The 18159-nt window shown below is 41.6% G+C and overlaps 1 protein-coding gene and 1 long non-coding RNA gene across 9 annotated transcripts in view; one reads left to right on the forward strand and one right to left on the reverse strand.

Moving 5' to 3' along the window:
* Nucleotides 1-18159, forward strand: part of MAP2K5 (mitogen-activated protein kinase kinase 5) — a 260308-nt gene that overhangs the window by 233065 nt on the left and 9084 nt on the right. The window lies entirely within an intron of this gene.
* Nucleotides 49-18159, reverse strand: part of LOC129050142 (uncharacterized) — a 43490-nt gene continuing 25379 nt past the window's right edge. Inside the window, exons 2-4 of one of the 2 annotated variants that reach the window (XR_008513658.2) lie at nt 17332-17525; nt 14701-14906; nt 49-14414 (exon numbers count right to left, since the gene is read on the reverse strand). This is a non-coding gene — a long non-coding RNA (uncharacterized LOC129050142). The remainder of the gene's footprint in view (nt 14415-14700; nt 14907-17331; nt 17526-18159) is intronic. The other variant, XR_008513659.2, reaches the window with a different exon arrangement.

Raw genomic sequence — 18159 nt, forward strand, 5'->3', positions numbered from 1 at the left:
GCTCTGTCCAGGGAGCAGGTACTTTTTTTTTTTTTTTTTTTTAAACCTTTAAAGTTCTCTAGGTGATTACAAGGACAGCCAGAGGGGAAACTCACTGGTTTAATACCTTTTTTCTTCCACTAGATTGTAAGTTCCTTGAAGGAGGATCATGATCTTATAATTCAGTGCCTATCCTAGTCTGCTGTCATTTAGGCAAAACAGTGTTGGTTGCACATGCTATTCTCTCTAATCCAATCCAGTAAAACACTGTACAGATAAAGTAGACACTAAACAGATAGATAAACAAGACATGTATCTGGTTCTCCAGGAACTCAGAGTAAAGCTGAAGAAACTAATCCAAGAACAAGCAATCCCTGGACATTACAATATACGGTATAAATTAGGATGGCCACACTAGAATACATGGCCAGATAAAAAAGGTTTTTGTTTGACTTCCTGCTAGGAGAGGTCATCTAGGTTAGAAAATTTGGTGCCAAAATAATAAAATTTCTAGGATGTTGCAATATTTGCAGGGATAATATTCAAAACATTTAACAACCAGTATAGCATGAGGATTACTGATCAGAACCAGCACCAGGGTTTAGCCATCCCACCCTGGATGTATGAACAGAGCTAGGAGGTGCTAACCAGGTGGTGATCAGCAGCACATATGATCTTTGGTATGCATTCTGACCACTTGAAAATTTACCTCAAGCAAGTAACTCCACATCCAGAGGTTATTAGAGAGCCGAAACCTAGAGGAGACCTCCTGGCTAGCACCATCTTTGCCTGTTAGATTGATGACAGGGGACCCGAAGGTTTTTATCTGTCAGCACATCAGATGCATGCCACCCACTCCCCAGCTCTTGGGAATAACAGATTCGGTTGAAAAAGACCAGAGACATTCAGCCGTTTGTGGGAGAAATATAAAAGGATCCTAAAGCTAGTCCCTGGGATTTGGGAATTGCTGTTGAAGGTAGCAAAGTTGTTTTCCTGTGAGTACACACCGATAAATAGATGCAGTTCTTATCAATTATTAACCAGTCTAACCAGGAATTTTAAGAGCTGGGGAAAATATTAGAAAGCTCCTATTTACAGTTGTACCAGCTGGATTTGTTTAATGGGTTGTTTGCTTTTTAATTTGTAGCAGTTTTGAGAGAGACCTTTGGGGATTGTGAGTCTTGTCGTTTCGGATACAGAGTTATTTGAGGGGCCAAATCTGCCTGCAGATAATCTGAGGTTCACTTGGCCATTTAGAGACTGCAGAAAGGCAGTGGAGACATTTGGGCCTACCGTCCTCTATTTAGTTTTCAAGATTAGAATTAAACATTAGGCCTTGGTCTACCGAGAGACATTTGCTGGAGCATGGACTAGTTTCTTTACAGTATCCTGGTTTACCGTTTCTCTGTTCTCTTCATATAAATAAATGGTCACTGATTCTGAAGTAGGAGAATAGGTACCATTCATTTATTTGTGCAAAGGTTCCCTTGACACAAATGAAAATGGAATTTTCAAATGTAACCCGATTAACTCTTAATTGCTAGCCTGTGTGTGTCTTAGCTTCCTCAGAAGGCTTCTGAATGGCCTGCATCTCTTTCTAAATTTAGTGGGGAGGGGGATTCAATTAATAGCAGGACTTTCTAATTGTGGGATTGGTGTGGAGTTGACAAAAATTTGTATAAATAGGGTACATTTTTTCCACTTAAGAGGGCTGTGCTGAAACATTTTTAATTGGATTTTCATGGTGATTGACAGCATTTGATTATGACAGTAACTTTATTTGGCTGGACTGCTTTAGCCTCTTGTTCAGATTTTTCCATCAAAGCTCTTTTTTATCCTCTGAATCCCCAGTGGAGCAGCAGTCATTGTGGAAGAGCCTTTTAGCACCTTTGTTGTAGCCATCCCTGGTGATGATTGGGCCCAGCTGGTAGTAGATAAGAAAATGTTCCTTTCACAAAGAGGCAGTGTCTCCCGCCTCTGCGGTTTCAATAATTTTAAGAGCCCCCAAAACCTGTTGAGGATTAGAAGTAGCTTTAGATGTGAAATGAGTGTTAAGTATTAGTAATCGGGAGATTAGGGCCCCAGGGACAATGAGAGATAAACAACTGCAATTAAGGCAAATCTGCCGATGTAAACAAAATTTAGCAGAAACAGATGCCCTAACCATTTTGGGGGATTGATTTGAGGGCACCGAGGAATCGATTTTTGTCTTGTTTACACTTTCAAACCCCTGTGATATACTGGAAGGCTAAATATTTCATACAGCCTGATTTTAGTTAATTTTTTTTTCAGCGCCTCACAGTAGGCGCCTCTCTTCTCACAGTGACCAGGCCTGAGTTTATTCAGCATTCACAGGGAGCAGCTAATTGTCTATGAAGGGCCCCCGTGTTTAAATGGGCTTGACAGGAATTTAAATTTTGTTTCAATCAACCCCTGTGCTCACAGCCTGCTCCAGTTTCTAATTTTTAAATTAAACATGACTTTTTTTTTAAGCCACAGCTTTGCCTCTGGAATACTCTCACTCTAACTCTGGGGAAGGCAGATCAGCAACCCTGGAATGCTGGTTTATGCAGGGCCTGTGTCACCAGCTCTGAAATGGAAAGTCCTTTCTCCAAAACAAGCTTTCCTCCCCTGTCAGGGAGGTCAGCAGAGCTTCGCCTGGGCGCTGTCTCCTTTCTGCCTTCAGAAACGGCCCCCTTTTCAGCTCTCCTGTGCAGGCAGCAGTGCTGCATCATCTGGAAAGTGGGTTAAGCACCAAAGGAAGGTGTAAGGATGGCTTTTAGGGGACTGGCTGAATTATAACCCACTGCACGTCTGGTGCAGATTTGTATTTCAGAAGTCTTTTCTACTGTTGTGAGACATGGAGAGAAGCCGATGTGGGAATCACAGATGTGCATTTCAGTCTGCGCTCGCCATTTTTATGTCTTAGCATCTGCTCTGTGCCCAGCATCCTGCCGGACGCTGAGGAGGCAGCATGTCAGCCCCAAGTCCTGACCCCCCAGCCAGCTCACAGTCCAGTGAGGAAGGTGAGGGTAGACACAGCCACGCACAGGATAGAATGCGAGAATTGCCAGAGACCCCCCCTCACCTTCTCCTCCCACCTTCACCTACCCCTTCACCTCAGGCCACTCCTGTGGAGTCCTGTGCTCCAAACTTCTGGCAGTCCCCAGATGCGTGAGGCATCCTCACACAGTCATGTCTTTGCTTGTGCTGTTTCCTCACCACCAGATGGTGAACTTCTCCACCTCCGAAACCCAACTGGCACAACCTCTGTGAAGCTTTCCTAAGCGTGCTTCAGTTGGATTGAGGACTTCCTTTTGCCTGTCACCCTTCACCCTGGCTAATACTTCTGTTAGTGCACTCCTCACACTTTGTGGCAGTAACTTGTGGTAACAGTCAATAAAGGAGACCACAACCCCTTGAGGAAGAGATCATGTCTTATCTTTGTATCCTTAGCATCTAGCCCAGTCTCCAGCCTGAGTAGAATGCTCAAATAAATGGTCATTGAATTTAAATGATATGAATTTAACAAGTGAAATGAATTTCTGCTAGGGATATCTGGGGAGGCTTTGAGAATGGAGTGACAGGTGAGCTGGGACCCACGGACATTTGAGTATTTATGTCAGTATATTACTTTTCTGCACACAGATGTGAAAGGCAGCTTACATCATAAGTAAAAGTACCAGAGCCTCTAATAGCCACACTAACCAGTATTCATACTACAATTTATTTTCTCTAAACAAACTTGAAGAGATTGAAGTTAACAATTGCACCTAACTTGGGGATGATGATGAATCCAGAAAGGATCCTGTTTTATAATCTTTAAAAAATTGATTTATTATTTATAGAGAAATGGATCTAAACATAAAACATTTTAAACACTTAAGTTAGAGCATTCTTTCATCTAAGTTATCTCATTTGACCTTCACATGAACACTATAAGGATTATTCTTATTCCCATTTTACTGATGCATAAACTGGGGCTCAGAGAGGTTAATTTCCTTGCCTAGAGTCACACAGCCAGGAAGAACACAGGACTGTCCTACTGCACAACATCAAAGCTACACTCATTGTTGCATAGTAGGCAGAGGATTGTTATTGTGGTTTAGAGAATTTCCGCTAAGTCAAACTATTTCTTGCAGTTAGAAAAATAAAGCTAAATACAAATACAGGACCATGCAAAGAAACTTGTAGGATTTCAGCAGAGTGTGCTTGTGAAGCCAGTGCCCCTGTAGGATGCTTTGCTCAACTCCTTCCCTATGGTCCCTTCCACCTTGATGCCACAGGCTGCATCTGCAGGGCCGTGGTCGAGGCAGAGAGCAGATGGCTGCACACACTCTCCACCCATCCCCAGGTGGCAGGGGGGCCTGGTTGAAGCCTGAACCTCAGTAGAGACAAAACACAAAAGAGAAAGTAATTACCAACAGTTTGCACCTGGTCTGTTAGCTGGCTATCTGAGGGGAAGCTGTGAGAATTTATGTAATCATTGTTTCTTTGGTTTTGGCAAAAACTGAGGGCAGAGTGTGTCCTGACAGCTGTCTGGTCACAAACCTTTCCACCTTTCCACTTCTGCCATCATGGGTATAGAAATGGGCAACTTCCAAGAGATGATGTTCCTCAAGTTTGGGAGAAATTACCTTTAACTCAACAAACTTTTTACTGAGCACATTCGTGTTTAGCTGAACTCGGAGTATGGGCTGTGCACCAGTATAGTATCTGAACTGTTTGTTTGTTGTTTTTTCCCTGAGACAGGGTCTTACTGTGTCACCTAGGCTGGAGTGCAGTGACATGATCTTGGCTCACTGCAGCCTCAATCTCCCAGGCTCAGGTGATCCTCCTACCTCAGCACCTGCCCTTCCTTGAGTAGCTGAGACTACACATGAACAACACTATGTCTGGCTAATTTTTGTATTTTCAGTAGAGACGGGGTTTCCCCATGTTGCCCAGGCTGGTCTCAAACTCCTGACCTCAAGTGATCCACCTGCCTGGGCCTCTCGGAGTGCTGGGATTACAGGTGTGAGCCACCATGCCCTACCCCGAACTGTTTCTTAAACACAGGAAGATAAGGAATTTGTGCCAGGATATAAATCAAGCCTGTCTGAAAGCATTCTGTTTAGTTCAGTTCAGTTTTTTGGAGCAAAACTTTGTGAGCGAAGGAAGCTGTGTGCGGTTCACATTGCAGCATGGCTACTTGTATCATTGCAGGCCAGCAGCAAGCAGTTCACAGGACGACTACTTGAGTGGCACAGCTGTAGGGAATACAGAGGGCGATCAGACACTAATCCAGCAAACACAAATCCATCATACATGCAAACAAAGTAGACAGGTCACACAAACAGGAAGCCAAACAATCGGGGTCCATCTTGAAGGGAGAGGGGAAACAGCGAGGAGAAGACAACCCACAGAGGTCCACACCAACACAGGTGCTGGAGGCGTGGAGGCAGCAGGGGCCCTGGCAGGGAGCCATGACCTCACTCATCCTATGACCTTGATGGAAGGAGTGGAAAGGTAGAAGGGTTTGTGATCTGACAACTGGCAGGATGTGTTGTGCGTAAAGCCTGGAGAGGCTAAGGATGGTCTTTCAAAGCTTGCAAATCAGTCTATCGTGTGAATGTGAGCCAAGAAGCAACCTGGGAAACTGGAAAGGGATTGAATTGGATGTCAGAAAATATAGCTTCAAGTACAGGCACTACCTCTAGGAAACTGGGCAGGCAACAGCTGTTTACTTAGCCCATCTGAGCCTGAGCTGCTTCATCTGTAAAATGGGGTATTGATACCAGCCTCACAGGGGACTTTTAGCTGTTGGGTTATTTGTTTTCTTTTTAACTTACAGAAGATGGAGTTTGTGAAAGTGTTTGTAAACTACGAAGTGCGAGACATACGTGGGGCACGAGGTCATTCAGCCTCTTTGGGTCATGATTTTCTCATGTCTGATGTTCCTGGGTATTTCCAGCTTGTTGCCTCTTGGAAGATACACGTGTTTAGGGAAGTTTAATGTGACTTAGAATAAATTATATGTATGTCGAATGTTTGCAACTGGTGTACACTGAATTGGTAGTCTCTTGGGGTGGTCTCTGTGGTTGAAAATCCAAACAAGATGAAGCACATTCCTCCCCACTCACTGGAAGCCATAACTTTTCATGTCTGCCCGTTACTATTGGTAAAATGTAATGAGCATCTTGTTGGAGGGAATTATTGTAAACCAGTTAATCAACAAGTATTTGTTGTCCAGGTGTGTGAGGTGCCGTGATGGGTTCAGAAAGAATATAAGAAACACTTATGTCTCAGGAGCAGACTAGACATGCCCATTGGCAACATTTAGAGAAAGTAGATGAGTGCCAAGCTGCTGGCTTGGGTGGTGCGGGGAGCTCAGGGAACAGTGGCCGAGGGGCCGGAGTAGTCAGTCAGGATGCCTGGCTCGGGTCTGAGTACAGAAATTGGAAAGTGGTGGTACAACAGAAAGCCAGCTTCTCCCCTCCCTCTCCCTTCCTCTCCTAGCTGTCCATCCTGCAGCGTGTTACTGAACGCTCTCCACCTCTAGTTCCTTATCTACAAAAATAGAATATCGCAAAGCATGAAATTTAAGTGAGATAAAAATGTTAGACACTTAGCACAGCGTCTGGCATAAAATAAGTGTTCAATAAATGGTAACCATTTTTATCGTCATTGTCATCATCATCACTGCTAATAACAAGAGGGAAGACATTCCAGGGAGAGAAAATGGCACAGGCTGAGACCGGAGGGAACGAGGACAGTGAAGAACCCACCCTGGCCAAAGCAAAAAAGACCCTTGGAAATGATGGGGTAAAGTTAGCTGCATGGGGCCAGTGTGATCTGGAAGGGCTGTGCACACCAGAGAGTAGTGGGGCAGTTGGACGCTCTTGTTGGTTCTTAAGCAGGGAAGTGGCTGGTCAATGATAGACAGATAGGCAGGCAGGGCGGACAACAGGACTGATTCTGCCTGCCCCAGGTGGGCCAGACCCTCTGGCTGAAGCTGATTCGTGCATAGGAATGTCCTAACCCTTTGGCTGTTTCTCAAATTTTGTGAAGGTCTCTAGCCAAAAGAATGGGAAACCGAGTTCAGCGCTTGTAGCTGTTCGGCAGCATGTCACTTGTCTCTCTTTCTGCATCTTCTTTTCTGTGTCCTTTCTGTCACTATCAGGGAAAATCATTAGTATGCTAATCTAGCTAGCCGTCATTTTAACACTGACCTTTGCTAACCTGCCTTTGCGATTTCAGGAACTATGTTTGACTTCTCTAAAAGTAACCTTAAATTGTAGTCTTGTAAGAATTCCAGAGCTGTATCCTTCACTCCTTCTTCTAATGAGGTTATGACCAAATGCTCATTATAATTGCTTTAGACTCCTTTTAATTTTCAAGCTTATTAATCATAAGAAGAGTTATTTAAAATTGCATAAATTAATCTTAGATTAAAAGCCCATCAAAGCCTCGAAACAATTAAGAATAAGTAGGATTTCCCTGGGGCAGCAAGTTTTATTTTAATATTGTAGTCAGGTGGATATCAGAACCTTGAAGTATGGTAGTGATTAATGTATGCAAAATTTAAATGAGATTTTTTAAATGGCAAATCTAAATCACATATTGACCTAACTGTAGGCTTTAACTGCATTGTCTGTCATATATTTAAACTGTTTACTAATCAACATTTTAATTACAGCACGTGCTGGCAGACCCTAGGACAAATAAAATCTAGCATTTAAAAATGTTACTGCAGTCTATTACCCAAAAATAATAAGGCTCTTAATAAAATTGGGAAAAAATGGAGGAATGAGAAAACAGTAAACTTTCTTGGCACAGCACTGTCCTAAGGTATGGAGACTGTTCTGGATACTTCTCAGCCCCTACTCTCACCTTGAAATTCTGCTGGTCTGAGGCAGCTTCCTCTTCATGGAACTGCAAGTGTGTTGCCTTTGATGTTGATTTATATGTAATTAAGGAACTACTTTGCTTTATATATTTGAGTCCCTGGTTGCAAGCATTATTTACTTAAACAATGTATAGCTCTGGGGTCCCCAGGCCTTCTCCCCTTTTTTTATATGGAGATAAGATGTTTCCAGAAATTTGATTTGGCCTCAGCCAGTCAGCAGCCTTTTGTGCTGCCTTCCACTCACCTCCTTGTATCACTGCTGGGTTATACAGGCTGTCCCCAGGAAGGTGGCCTCAGGCTATCTTAAGTTTGGAAAGTATTTCTCTATTTTATAAATACTCTGCTTCAATACTGAAGGTAGATGGGTAAGAGAGTCACCTTGAGCAAGTTACTTCACCCCTGGAAACTTTAGTACCCACTGCATGGAAAGGGGATAATAGTGACCAATTTACTGTTTCTTTCTGTTTTTGTAAAAAGGCAAATAAGATGAAGCACATAAGCACTTAACATAGTAGTTGGAAAATAATAGGTTCATAAGCAATGTTTATTCCTGCCATCATCATCATTTATTTGCTAAAACTAGTTTTTAAATTATGATTAAAAATTTGGCCAGACATGGTGGATCATGCTTATAATTCTAGCTCTTGGGGGGCTGATGCAGGAGGATCACTTTAGCCCAGGAGTTCGAGACCCACCTGGGCAACATAGTGAGACCCTGTCTCTACAAAAATTTAAAAACTAGTTGGGCATGGTGGCACTGCCTGTATCCCAGCTTCTCAGGATGCTGAGGTGAGAGGATCACTTGAGCCCATGAGGTCGAGGATGCAGTGAGCCATGATTGTACCATTGCACTCCAGCATGGGTGACAGAGAGAGACCCTGTCTCAAAAAAAAAAAAAGAAAAATTACACAATACAGAAGGATATACAGTAAGAAGTTAGTCTCCTTCCAATCCTCCATATCCTCCAGCCCCAATCTCTAGAGATAAGCATTGTTAATAGTAGCTTGGGTATCCTTCTAGAATTTTTAATTCTTTTTATTCTGCACCTTGCTTTTTTACTTAGTATGTCGTTGAGGTCTTTCCATATAATATAAAGATCAACCTCATTCTTAATGGCTGCATAGTATTCCATACTATGGATGTATCATACTTATTTATCCAGGACCCTGTCATAGAATATTTTGACCATTTCCAGTTTTTTTGTTATTAAGACAATGACTGTGTCTCTATGTATACATCTTTGTATACTGGATATGAGAATGTTAGCTCTTCTTCTTCATCTCTTCTGATACTAAATTATCAGATTTTAATCTTTGCCAACCTAATCAGTGGCAAAATGGTATCTAGTTGGCCAGGCGTGGTGGCTCACGCCTGTAATCCCAGCACTTTGGGAGGCCAGGTGGATCACCTGAGGTTAGGAGTTCGAGACCACCCTGGCCAACATGGTGAAACACCATCTCTACTAAAAATACAAAAATTAGCCGGGCGTGGTAGGGGGACCCTGTAATTCCAGCTACTCTGGAGACTGAGGCTAGAGAATCGCTTGAACCCGGGAGGTGGAGGTTGCAGTGAGCCAAGATTGCACCATTGTATTCCAGCCTGAGCAACAAGAGCGAAACTGTTTCAAAAAAAAAAAAAAGGATCTAATTGTTTTAATTTACGTTTATTTTATTAAGTATGAGGATTAACACTTCTTTCATATATTTATTGGCCACATTTATTTTTTTCACATTCTTTGCCTGTTTTTCTGTTGAATGTGTTGTCTCTTCTTTCATCTTGTTGAAGATTGATTTTTCCTTCTAGACAGTGAAGGGGGTGGACACACAATTTCCAAGGCCCCTTCCCACTTCTGCAGTCTGTGGTCCAGGCCCGAATGTCCTTTGGGCAGCTTTTACACTACCAAGGTGCTATTTGCTCATGACCTTGTTGAGCAACATTGAGGTTGAATAGCCAGTAGCTGGGGGTAAACTACAAGAGAGTCATTTTCTTTTCCCTTTGTTTGGTTGTGTGTCTTTCTTCCACTCTTAAAAAAGCAGGCTTGGAAATTGCAAGGCAGAGCTGGATTGAACTTCCTTTAAAGCAGCCTGTAGACATCAGGAATATTTATTTTTTCTATTTGTTTTAAGCCTGGGAAGACTGTGTGGTTTTCTCAACACTGTCCTGATGGAGCCCTGACCAGCAAGCGTGCAATGCCCCTAGCCCTAATGTGCCATTAATGATAGGTTAATGTACAGTATAATGTTTTTGGGACTACGGGTTCATTACACTTCTGAGTGTGAGGTCTTTCCACAGAGCGCCCAAGGTCCCATTGCATTATATCATGCAATAAAAATACCCTTTTCATATCACACACTAATAAACTGTATTTGAAATGCTGTCTGAGGGCACTGCCGTCTTGTCTATAGGCTGTGCACAAGTGCAACAGTTGGGATTCCTTTTTTCTATTTTGTGGTTTAGTTACATGGAATTCTAAACCCAGAAGTCTGCTCATTCTTGTTTTAAATGGGGAGCAAGTTGGGTCTTTAGGGCTGAGGCTCAGAGGAGGGGCTGCTTACTGAGTGGTGAGGGTCCTTAAGATGTAGAGAGCAGCCTTTAATTCTCTACTGCAGCTGTCAGGAGAGCCAGTCACATAAAAAAAAAAAAAAACCCAAAAAAAACTATGTCCTAATGTCTGCCACACTTGGTGCTGAACATGTGTTAGGTGTTATAAAAGTTTCCTTAGAAAAGGAGTATGATAAGTACTGCAAAATTTTGGCCACTGATAGTCATGACTATGGAACCGCCTCTGGGCTAGGAATTTCACACACACTGTCCTGTGAGGTTGATGCTGTTCTCCATATTTTACAGAAGACGAGTCAGAGCTAGGGGGAATAAGCTGTGTTGTAGAGAATGAAATCCACAGGACTCCTGGAAACCACAGGTAAATTATTACCTGTCTACCCAGAGAGAGCCCCTCACGCCATGAATAGTCCACCTGTGAGACATCCGAGCTGCCGCTGGGCAGGAGCCAAGCATCTTCTTTTCAAATGCACATGGCCCTAGTGCCCTTCTTAAGTTATTCATACTTTCCTGTGAATTGGCTTAATGTCAGCAGTTAGCTGGCATCAGATGATTTTGAAGCTTTGAAAGAGGAGACTCTTCTGCATTAAACAGGAAAAGGGACATTGGAGTTGAGGGATGAGGCAAAGACTAAAGGATCAAAGGGCTTCAAATCACCTGTTTCACATTTCCTCTAGGGCAGACTCTGACTTTGTTATGCAGGGGCTTGTTTTGACCACTTGTGGAGTGTGGGGAAAGACTGACCTGTGAAGGCCAAGAGCCTCAAGAAACTTGGGCTCAGGCATCATTACCATCTTAGAGTGCAGTGTCCTTGTTTATAAAATAGGTTATTTACTTTCTGATAGGGCTTTTGGAGATCACGTGAACTAATGTAAATGAAAGCACCTAATGAGCACCTGGCACAGGGTAAGTGCTCACAACTGGCTGCTATTATATTGCACATCATCACAAAAGGCACAGGTTTGGGAGCTGACATCCAGTGCAAATCCCAGCTCTACCTTGGCCAAATCCACAAATTGAAGGAAGTAACAGTAATGCCATCCAGCCACTTCATGGGGTTGTTGTGACACTGAAATAAGATAATGAGCTCGAAAGCCGGTTGTAGAATGAAAACCCCTACTCAAATGCTGGTATCAGTAAATATAAGCATTTCTCTCTCCAAATTAACATATTCAAACTGGGTTGTCTTTAAATAAATATCCTTACAGCAAAGGCAATAGGAGCAGCTATTAGGAAGATTCACTGATCTGTTCCCCTCACCACCAGGGAGAATGTCATGGCTGCAACAGACTTACAATAGCACAAAGCATATAAAAGTCAGGGCAATTCTTACCTCCTACCTCCTCATAACGACAGAGCACCAGGCAGAGGAGGGGCAGGTCCAGGTCTCTGCTCACCTGCGTTGGTGAGAAGAGAGCCAGTACCTGCTCAATGTGGACAGTATTGCTTAGAACAGTCGTTGGAGGTCAGGTTTGCAAAAGGAGGTTAAGCTCAAAGGAACTGTGTTGAAGGGTTGAGTTGGTCTGGTGGAAAGAAAAAACTAGGGCGTTGCTAAGACCCTCCTGCAAAAGACTGGACCTTCTGGCTCTAGGCAAAGTCCCCTTAATTGTTATGAGAAGAGTATTTAAATTTCAAGGATAATTAGTTTTTCTTTTAAGGGGTATAGGGTTAGACTAAACCTTTTATTTTCAGATGTGAGGACTTTGAAACACTTGGATACACCTCTCAGGGGTTAAAAATCTGTCTTTGGGCCTACCAGGACTTGAAAAATGTTGCTCTGTATCAAGAAAACCAGAAGTGACAAGTTCATTTAAAAAGCCTGGTTTGTCATTGTTTATCTAATTTTCGGAGTTGACACAGAAAATTAAACCAGCTGACACTCACTTTCTGACCGTCTCTCTGGCTCATTTCCCTGGTCCTTTCCTACCTGACCTTGCAACTACAAAATGCTCCAGACCCTAAAATATAAAACTTCCCACTGAGTTTCTGAGTCACCCTGCAGTCATTCCAAGATTATGTCATAGGATGTCATCCCTAATGGTATTAAAAATCAAGATGAAGTTATAAATCTGCTCTGTGAGGTATTTCTTTTCCACCCCCCGCTTTGACCATAAATCTTAAAAGTAATCAAACTCTCTGCAAAGAAGCCAAGGTAAACTTGGGCCCAAAGCGGCCCCGTATGTCTTTAATGAATTCAGAGGATCAGCAGGCTTGTCTGTCCCTGTGAGATCACATGGTGCTTCATGGCAAACTTTACAGAAAAGTGGGCAAAGTGAGAGCTTTCATTGTGTTTAATATGGATTTTCTGAAACTCACATGGCAACATCATAGGTGGATGAGCTGCTCCATGTAAGAAAATTATTCAGATAACTGTAGTATATTCTTTATAAAATCAAACTTTAAAAAATTACAAGCAATAGATCTTAAATGTATTATAACACTCTCTATCCTCTTAAACAGATTACATGCATCAGGATTTAATTTTTTTAAAAATTAAATTTACTTCCAGCTACTCAGGAAACTGAAACAAGAGGATCATTTGAGCCCAGGAGTTCAAAGGTGTAGTGTGGAATGATTGTGCTTGTGAATAGCCACTGTGCTCCAGTCAGGGCAACACTGTGAGACCTCATCTCTAAAAAAAACAAAAAATTCTTAAGCTCATTATTATGGACATTGTCTATTTGCCATGTTCTATACCAGTATCTCCTGATATTGACACGAGTAGGGCCATTTGTCCCTAGGCTGGTTGACCCCAAACTGGTTTTTTGTTTTTGTTGTATAGTTTTGCTAGTAGATGTCATTTCTTGCTGCTGTTCTTGTTCCTCCCTTTAAAAGACCTTCCTCTTCTCCTTCTATTTGGCTGTTTCTCTTGTGCTTTTAATTGAGAAATCAGATACTAAGCTTGTTAGAATCAAGTCTAAAATACAAGAAAGCCAGCTTAAGGAAAAGCTTGAGGGACTACCTAAAATTAAAATGTTCAAGTTCTAGTTTAACTTCCAGATTCTTGTCTAAGATAAGGGTGTCAAAGTATAGTCGCCTATAGATTGTAAAGTGCCCCTAGATTTGGAAACTGGCCATTTCACTGTATAGAAAATATACTCTTTGATCACGTTGTACATAAATGTCCAAGTTTGAAGCAATATGATTATTTTGATCTTGAATCAGTAATTAAGGTGGACTTCAAACTGTTGAGGTTTTATTTTCTGAGAGGACCAAGGAGTCATGAATGTGCCAGGGGAAGTCCTTAAAACCAGGCTTAGATCTAGGCACATAGAAACCGCTCCACACATCCATAGTGAATCTTATTGAATTAAAGACCCTCGGTAAAACAGACACAGCTACCATTAGAAGGAAGCTTGCAGCTGAATAACTTGTCTTTCTTAACAGTGGAAATAGACTTTGGTTTCATGAGGCTCTGCAGTGAAGGTGGCCAGCTTATTTGTAACCAAAGTGTGCTCCCTCAGTCATTCATTCTGCGCATGACCAGTGACACCACCTTGGAAAACACAGGTCACACCAGTTACCACCATCAAAAACGCATTTCAGGCTTCTGTACATTTAATTTTCTTCAACATTACCTTGCAAACCACAGTAAATCAATAACAAAATAGTTTAAATACTACAAGTTCTTCGTGTTTTGTTTTAGAAAATATTGCTCAAGGCTAAGAGTGAGTTCTATTGATGATTTTTATTTGCTGCTGGGATGCAAAACGATCAGAATTTTCAAAGAGTTTGCTTCCTTTTTGTGCATTTCCTTTTTTAAAAAAGGAGGGGTCTGTTTCATATGGAAAACGTTGGTTGCTAATAGCAGAAACTTGAGAATAATTGGTAATTTTCAATCCTGTAGAAAACTAGACTGGGTCTGATGACTTTGACCTTTGTTATGCTCTTCTTCCAAATTTTCCCCAGCCAGTTCCCTACACTCCTGACCCTCAGCAGCCCATTCCACTGAACTGAGTGAAGGTCAGATAACTCTGGAACATCACAGCTGAAAAAAAAAAAAAAAAGATGGTACTTCATTTAAGGTTATTTACATTTACCCAAAGTTTTGATGTTTTGATGTCCAGTGTCTTTTTTTTTTTTTTTTTTTTTGAGACAGAGTCTCGCTCTGTCACCCAGGCTGGAGTATAGTGGCACGATCTTGGCTCACTGCAAGCTCTGCCTCCCGGGTTCACGCCATTCTCCTGCCTCAGCCTCCCAAGTGGCTGGGACTACAGGCACCCACCACCACACTTGGCTAATTTTTTGTATTTTTAATAGAGACAGGGTTTCACCGTGTTAGCCAGGATGATCTCGATCTCTTGACCTCGTGATCCGCCCGCCTTGGCCTCCCAAAGTGCTGGGATTACAGGCGTGAGCCACCGTGCCCGGCCGATGTCCAGTGTCTTTAGCAATTTTTTCCTCTGTATTTTTTGTTGATTTGATAGCAGCAAAAATTTTCCACTTTGGCTCAGTCTTTGTGTAAATGGTTTATTTCTCCCTGTTAAGGAACGAGAAAAGCTGTTACTAAGATTTTAAGGGGGTAGCAGCCTTTACTTAATTGGCTGCTTCTTGAAATAAGATGAGACAATGAATATGAAATGCTTTGGAAAGTTAAAACTATGATGCTAGGACTCTGAAACCTCTGACGCCCCCACGGGGGGTGATGTTTCGTCAGTGCTCACTGGCACCTTGCCAGCCACCACCATTATCACTTCTCCACTTCTCATCATCTCACACTCCCTTTCTGCTGTTGTGAGTCGTCACTCTCAGCATTTTTCAAATGTTGGCTTCATATCATTCATATGGTAGGCCCTTGTTTTTCAATTTTGACTGGATTTGTGGTTATGTATCTTTTTTCCCTTCTTAATATTTACTTGTTTTCTCTTTACCAATTTTGATCATCTTCATGACATCTTTGTATTTAATTCCTTCATGTTCTTTATTATTTGCCATCTTATGATTTCTTTAGCTATACTTTCTGTTCTTTTTATAATGTATTAAACACTTAGCTCATAAATTTTCAATATTTTTTCCTAATATATGCCTATAAAGCTATGAAGTTGCCTGCTAATATTGCTTTAGCTGCATCCAAAAATTGGATAGATTTGCTTAAAAATAAAATCTCTAAACTGAAAACATTTGGCATGTCATACACTTGATAGGACAAGTATTTACATGCAGTGTTTTCATTGTCATTCAATTCTAAGTAATTTTCAATTTCAATTAGGATTTTTTTATGCCAAATTATTTAGAAGTATTTTTTATCTCCAAATAGTGAAAGATGTTTTGTTATCTTGTGGTTATTATCTAATTTTAATCCACTGTGGTCAGAGAGCATGCTATGTATAACATCGGATCTTTGTTGTTCGTTTAGACTCCCTTAGAACATGGTCGTTTGGTTTTTCCCCCCAGTGTTCTCTCTTTGCTTAAAAAAAGTATATATTCTCTAATTGTTGAATGCAATGTCCTATAGATGTCCTTTAGATCAACTTTATTGTGTTTCTCAAATATTTCGTGGCAGTACTAATTTCCTACCTGCATTATCTATCAATTTCTAAGAGAGGTATGCTGAAATCTCCCACTACTATTGTGTCTGTGTCTGTTTCTCCTTGCATTCCTGTCCATTTTTGCTTTATATGTTTTAAGGCAGTAATGTTAAGTTGCATATGTCAAAGTATTGTGTCTTCATTTCAAAGTATTTCTTTTGTCTTTATGAGGTGATTCTCTCTCTAATATATTTTCCTTTAAATTTTATTTTTTTGTTGATATTAATATAGCTATGCCATCTTCTTTTGGTTAGTATTTGCTATGTTTGATTATCCTTTACTTCTGTGTTCTTTTGCATGAATCTCTGCATTTTGTTGTTGATGTTTTAAATTTTAACTAAGGCTCTATTAATTGATTAATCATTTATATTTATTGTTAATTGATATACTTGAGTTTTTTTCGTACAGTCCTATTTTGTACTTTCTCTCTACTTTTTTGTTTTCTTCTTTGTCCATTCTATTGGAGTAAGGTTTCTTTAGGCCATTCTTGCATTGCTACAAAGAAACACCTGAGACTGAGTAACCTGAAAAGCGATTTAGTTGGCTCACAGTTCTGCAGGCTGTACAGGAAGCATGGCTTAGGGCATCTGCTCAGCTTCTGATAAGGCCTCAGGAAGTTTACAATCATGGCGGAAGGCAAGGGGGGAGCTGGCACATCACATGGCAAAAACATAGGCAAGAGAGACTGGGTAGTGGGGAGGTGCCACACACTTTTAAAGGACCAGATCTCGTGAGAACTCACTCCATTCTTGAGAACTCCACCTCCTGTTCCAGTCACCTCCTACCAGGCCCCATCCCCAACATTGGTGATTACATTTCAACATGAGATTTGAGTGAGGTCAAATATCCAAACTATTTAACATATCCAGTTTTTTCCTTCGCATTTAGTTTTACATTGGTTTGGAAATCATATTCTGTTTCTGGCCTCTAATTGCTTATCCCTAAGTTAGCTTCAATTGTATATAATAAAAAACAAATAGTAGCTTAAACAAGACAGGAGGGTGTTTCTCACTCATGTTAAAGCAGACAGGAAGTAGGGTATCCAGACTGATCTGGCAGCTCGTTAAGGGACATTCAAGCTCCAGCCAGCAGGAAAGGAGGAAAGGGTGTGGAAATGCTTGCCTCTTCTTTTAAGGACAGAATTTCTAGGAACTGGCACACATTGTATCTGTTCACATGGCGTTGGCCAAAACTGACTCCCAGGGAGGCTGGGAGTGCTGTTGCTCTGCTAGGTGACAGTGTTTCCTGCTAAAATCAGAACTCTTACCACAATGGAGAAAGGGAGAATGGATACCAGGGGGCAACTAGCAGTCCTTACCACAGCCCCTTTTCCCCCAGACTTCAGGGTTTTAGAGTTTCTGATCACTCCCTTCTTACATGTTATCACAGTCCAGAATTTCATTGTCCCCTTGTTTTTAGATCTTCAAAATCATTACTGCAGTTGTGGCTTTATATAGTTACTGCTTGTTCAGATTTATCCACATGCTTGCCAGTTATTCCTCATTGTGATTGCATTCCTTCGGAGGTTTCTTTTCCTTTCTGAAGTACATCAAGAGTTGTGTCAGTATGGTCTGTGAATGGTAAAACAGTCTGAGTTTTTGTCCTAGGATTGGCTTCCCTTTGCCCTAACTCTTGATTGTTAGTTTAATCGGATTTAGAAGCTTAGGTGGATAATTTCTCCCGAGTACCTTGGAGATATTCTGTTGTCCTCTAACTTCTACTGTTGGTGGTAAGAATCTGCTGACTGCCAAATTGCTACCCTTTCTAGGCAATATGTGTTTCTCTTTGGTGCTTGCATTTTCACTATAGTTTTTCTAGGTATAGATTTTATATTTATTTTACTTGGAAATCACTGTGCTTTTTTAAATTTGAGAATTCACATCTTTCATTGGTTCTTTTTTCTTTTTTTTGAGACAGAGTCTCACCCTATGGCCCAGGCTAGAGTACAGTGGCATGATCTCAGCTCACTGCAACCTCTGCCTCCTGGGTTCAAGCAGTTCTCCAGCCTCAGCCTCTGGAGTAGCTAGGATTACAGGCATGCACCACCACACGTGGATAATTTTTGTATTTTTAGTAGAGACGGGGTTTCACCGTATTGGTCAGGCTGGTCTCAAACTCCTGACCTCAGGTGATCCACCCGCTTCAGCCTCCCAAAGTGCTGGGATTACAGGCATGAGCCACCATGCCCGGCCTAAAGTATTTTCT

The sequence above is a fragment of the Pongo abelii genome, chromosome 16 (genome assembly GCF_028885655.2).
Source record: "Pongo abelii isolate AG06213 chromosome 16, NHGRI_mPonAbe1-v2.0_pri, whole genome shotgun sequence".
Taxonomy (NCBI): domain Eukaryota; kingdom Metazoa; phylum Chordata; class Mammalia; order Primates; family Hominidae; genus Pongo; species Pongo abelii.